Genomic DNA, 5,683 nt, shown 5'->3' with positions numbered 1-5,683 from the left:
TAGCCTGAAGTCATCAATTACAGCATCTAATTGTTATTTAAATGAATTCAGGATTTTTTTCCCCTACACTGCGCTCACAAGTATTCCATGTATGAAGAACTTACTGATATCCGTCCTGATTTCTGCTAAGCTTGAATTGTGGCTTCTTGTCCTACTCACACTATTTAATTTTCTGGATTTATCCTCTCCATATCATTTCTAATGTTGAATAGTTCTGTAAGATAAACTTTCAGATTCCTCTGTTCATGGTGGAAAATGTCCGAACTTTTCTAGTTTTCACCATTTTCTCCCATCTCCTCTCCCCAACATCTTCAAATTTTATTGAGGTATATTCTGTGCTAAAGTGCACTGTTTGTCATACTGGGGCAACATGGTGGCTCAGTGGTTAGCACTGCCAGTGCACAGTGCCAGGGATCCAGGTTAGATCCCAGTCTTGGATGACTTGGGCGAATGTGTGTAGTTTGCACATTCTCCCATATCTGCGAGAGTTTCCTCTAGTTGCTCCTGTTTCTTTCCACAGACTAATGGTCTGCAGGTTAGGTGAATTGGCCATGCTAAATTATCCCTTAGTCATCAAACGATGCGTAGGTTAAGTGAATTGGCCGTGATAAATGCACAGGGATACGGTAGGTGGTGGGCCTGTGTAAGATGTTCTTTTGGAGAGGTGGCACAGACTCGATGGGTCGAATGGCCTACCTCCGCACTATAGAGATTCTATGGTTAATGCTGAAGAGGTATGGGCACCTGCACATGAAAAAACAGTAAGTCTCCATTTCATCTGCAAAAAGGGGACCTAATATTTAATTCAGGACTCCTTCCTAAAATTGGGCTCCCCTGAAAGCTAATTAGGGATAACCATTTTTACAGTATTCAGTCTAATCAGTGGTCCTTAAAGAGCTCACTATGAAGGCTGCCATTTATAAGGTAAGGCTTTAAAAAAATGTGTCTGAATGTGACTTGATCCTCCAGGCACCACAGAATCCCAAAAGTGTATCTAGGCACATTCCAGCCACTCCCTGCTGACAGATACAACAGCATGCGCAGAGCGCATCTTAGGGAGGGTCATTTTCCACCATAGCAGCATTGGTAGTGCTTTTTAATTTGTTATTTGAGATGTAGGTGACACTGGCAAGGCTATGTTTTATTGTATTAAGTTTCACAATGTGGTAGCGTGGGATTTCAAGCTCTGAACTGCTGGATTGCTACTCCAGTACCATCAGAACTAGGCTACCAGATCCGGTGTCCTGCAATGCTATTTCACCTCTCATAGGCCTCCTTTCAAAACAGCCCAGTTTTTTCTAAGCTTTCCCCAATCACCACAAAGCAGACTCATTGTTTACCCAATAACAACAACTTGCACTTATATAGTGTGTTTTACACACAAAAAAAAGGGGCATATGGTAAAAAAATACAGATGCAGGGCCAAAGAAAGGAATTATCTACAGAAACAGCAACTAGAAGCAGGAGTAGGCCATTCAGCCCTTCCAACTTGCTCTAACATTCATTGTCATCATGGCTGATCATCAAATTCAATATTCTGATGCCGCCTCCCCCCAACCCCCCAACCATATCCCTTGATCTCTTTAGCTCCAAGAGCTATATCCACAGAAACACAGATTGTTTGGGATTTGGTTGGGAGGTCAGAGTCAGACAGTATAGATTATGGACATATTGTCAAATTGGAATGATGCGATTACTGGTGTCTCTCAGGGATATGGACTGCAGCCTCAACTTCTCACACTATATATGCTCTGAATAAAAGTAGGAGGGCCAGTTACTAAAGATTGCTGACAACACCAAGTGGCGCAGGAGATGGGAGCAGAAAGTTGCAAAACAACATTGAGTGGGTAAAACTATGAAAGGTGGGGCTGGATTTTACAGGGCCGGAGGAATGTATTCCACACTAGGGGCTGAGGCTTAAGTGCTGAGGCTTAAAGGGAGTGGTACCTTCTTGGTGGTGGTGGTGAGAGGCTGCCTCTGAGGAGCAAAGGATTCCTCATTATGGAGATACACCCTTTCCTGTCCAGGGGTAAAAAAATTAAGAGGATGTTGGCATGGTGAATTGTATGACTATGAGGACGGTGTTGCTGAATGTCTGAGATTTGAGCACCTGTGAGAGTGGGGTGGGGGTGGAGGGGTGAGTGGGGATGGGGATAGTGAAGGCAAACCTGTGAGTGGTGGCGTAATGGGGGAGTTGCCTAACCCATGAGCATGAGTGAAGATTGTGGATCAAAATGATGGGACAAGCTGGGTCCCTGCAGCAAACAGGACATGGGGAAGACCTCTTCAATACTGGATTGTTCCATAAAATTCCATTAGTAAACTGGCCACTTTAAGGGCCTCAGAAGGTGGAAGAGCGGACAGGCTGACTAACATCATTCTCACCCACTGCAAAATGGGAGACAGGTCGAGGATGGGCAGGAATCCAGCAGGCAGGCCACCTCTTTGATTTAATGAGCCCCTGAATATAGCAATGGGCATAAAAACATGGAGGTCAATATGTGAAGCCATCCACTTTGGTTGTAGGAAAAATGGTGGGCAGTTAGAGACTGGGGGAGCAGAAAAATCTGAAAATGCTGGAAAATCTCAGCAGGTCTGACGGCATCTGTGGAGGGAGAATAGAGTTTTGAATCAGGATGACTCTTCTGCTCTGACTAGAAACATTGGCTCTATTCTCTCCTCACAGATGCTGTCAGACCTGCTGGGGTTTTCCAGCACTTTCTGTTTCTGTTTCAGATTCCAGCATCCACAATAATTTGCTTTTATATAAAGAATATAAATGGCTTGAGGAGGCAGGAGTACAAAGCAGTGTAATGTCACAATAATAAAAACACAAAATGCAAGAAATATTCAATAGGTCTGAAAGCATCTGATAGCAAAACAGAATTAACGTTTCAGGTTGAGGATCTTCATCAGCACTTTCTTCAAGTGGTTTATATCCCACCCACCCAGGTGGGCAGTGATGAAGGGGGTTGGAGAAGTCTGGTGTGGCCAATTGTGTCAACTGCTGCAGTCAGATTGAGGACAAGTAGGGATAGTTTACTGAACACCTTGGTTCAGCCTGAGACTGTAGCTAGGGGGTGGGGGGTGGGGGGAGTGGGAATAGGGTCAGTTGTGACCTCAGGGAGGATAAAGCATGGCTGTTTTTCTCTTTCCTTGGTTCAGTGACACTGAGTCCAACACATTGTCGCATGTCAGAGAATCAAGGCAAGTACAGTCCGAGAATGAAAGCACACAACTGTTACAATACAAAATGAGGCCAGTTGGCCCATCATTTCTGAACCAGCTCTTCGAATGAGCATTTCACCTAGTACTATGCCCTGCAACCCTGCAAGATTTAGTTTGATTTATTATTGTCATATGTATTTACAGCGAAAAGTATTGTTTCTTGCGCGCTACACAGACAAAACATACCATTCATAGAGAAGGAAATGAGAGAGTGCAGAAATAGGTAGGGTCTAGAGAAAGACCAACTTAATGCAAGGTAAGTCCATTCAAAAGTCTGACAGTAGCAGAGACAAAGCTGTTCTTGAGTCGGTTGGTATGTGACCTCAGACTTCTGTATCTTTTCCCCAAAGGAAGAAGGTGGAAGAGAGAATGTCTGGAGTGCATGGGGTCCTTAATTATCCTGACCGTTTTGCCGAGGCAGCGGGAAGTGTAGACAGAGTCAATAGGAGGCTGGTTTGTGTGATGGATTGGGCTACATTCATGAACTTTTGTAGTTTCTTGTGTCTTGGACAGAGCAGGAACTATACCAAGCTGTGAAAGAACAAGAAAGGATGCTTTCTATGGTACACCTGTAAAAGTTGGTGAGATTCATAGCTGAAATGCCAAATTTCCTTAGTCTTCTGAGAAAGTAGAGATGTTGGTGGGCGTTCTTAACTATAGTGTCGGCATGGGGGCACCAGGACAGGTTGTTGGTGATCTGGACACCTAAAAACATGAAGCTCTCAACCTTTTCTACTTCGTCCCCATTGATGTAGACATTGACGTAAAGGGGCATGTTCTCTTTTATGCTTCTTGAAGTCAATGACAATCTCCTTTGTTTTGTTGACGTTGAGGGAGAGATTATTGTTAGCACACCAGTTCACCAGATTCTCTATCTCATTTCTGACTCGTGGGATCCAACCCACTGTAGTGGTGTCGTCAGCAAACTTGAAAATCGAATTGGAGGGGAATTTGGATGCACAGTCATAGGTATACAAGGAGTATAGTAGCGGGCTGAGAACACAGCCTTGTGGGGCACTGGTGTTGAGGATGATTGTGGAGGAGGAGTTGTTGCCTATCCTTACTGATTGTGGTCTGTGAGTTAGAAAATTCAGGATCCAGTCGCTCAGGCCACAGAGTTTGGAGATGAATTTTGTGGGAATAATAGTGTTGAAGGCTGAGCTGTAGTCAATAGTTGAGTCTGACATAGGTGTCCTTGTTATCTAGGTGTTCCAGGATTGAGTGCTGGGCCAGGTGTCTGCTGTGGACCTGTGGCGAACTGTAGTGGATCCAAGCAGTCTGGGAGGCTTCATTTTCTGTCGTTCATTTTCAAATAATGTTTGAATTCCCTCTTGAATACCTCGATTGAACCTACCTCCACCATACTCTCAAGACGGTGTATTTCAGACTTGAACTGTGAAAAAATATTATTTTTCCTCATTTCGCTTTTGATTTTTTTTTGCCAATTACCTTTAAAAATCTGTACTCTTGCCTTTCTTGATCATTTCACAGAGAGGGAACAATTTCTGCCTATTTGCTTTTTAAGACCTCCACCAAATCTTTTCCCAGACCTGGGACAGTTCTGAGGGTGCATTTTTCAGCCAGTAAAATCCATAACATTTCATGGTTGTTTATGGGCAGCTTGGTGGTACAGTGATTAGCACTGTTGCTCACAGCATCAGGGACCTGGGTTCGATTCCTGGCTTGAGTCACTGTCTGTGTGGAGTTTGCACATTCTCCCTGTGTCTGCGTGGGTTTCCTGTGGATGCTCTGGTTTCCTTCCACAGTCCAAAGATGTGTGGGTTAAGTGGATTGGCCATGCTAAATTGCCCCTTAGTGTCAGAGGGACTAGCTAGGCTAAATGCATGGTGTTATGGGAATAGGGCCTGGGTGGGATTGTGGTTGGTGCTGACTTGATGTGCCAAACGGCCTCCTTATGCGCTGTAGGATGCTATGGTCTGTGTGGATTTCCTCTGGGTGGTCTGGCTTCCTCCCAGAGTCTGAAACTGCTGGTTAGGTGCATTGGTCATGCTAAATTCTCCCTCAGAGTACCTGAAAAGGCACCAGAGTGTGGCGACGGTGGGGGCGGGGTAGGGTTTCACACTAACTTTACTGCAGTGTTAATGTAAGCCCACTTGTGTCACTAATAGATAAATAAACTTTCTAAAAGAACCACTTGGTTCACTTTTGATAAACGGGATCAGGCAGAACAGCTCAGAAACGAAAAGGAGAAAGTAAGTGAAACTACATCTCCCAGAAGACCGAGAGTATATGATGCAACCTGGGAGCAGGGTTGAGACAGACAATGAGGTCAGAAATGAATTAGAAATGCAGGGGAGGTGGGAGGGCGCGAGTGGTTCTGGCGAATAGGGGGTGGGTCGGGACGAAAACAGTCGAACAGACTGTCCTGAGCTCTTGTTGCACGTCTGATCGTTTTTGCACGTAGGCGAATCCACACTGAGGCTGCGTTTATGTT

Source organism: Carcharhinus amblyrhynchos, chromosome 26 (assembly GCF_965287045.1).
Source record: "Carcharhinus amblyrhynchos chromosome 26, sCarAmb.v2.hapA, whole genome shotgun sequence".
NCBI classification, from domain to species: domain Eukaryota; kingdom Metazoa; phylum Chordata; class Chondrichthyes; order Carcharhiniformes; family Carcharhinidae; genus Carcharhinus; species Carcharhinus amblyrhynchos.
The sequence above is the reverse complement of the archived record's forward strand: the minus strand, read 5'-3'. Positions refer to the sequence as shown.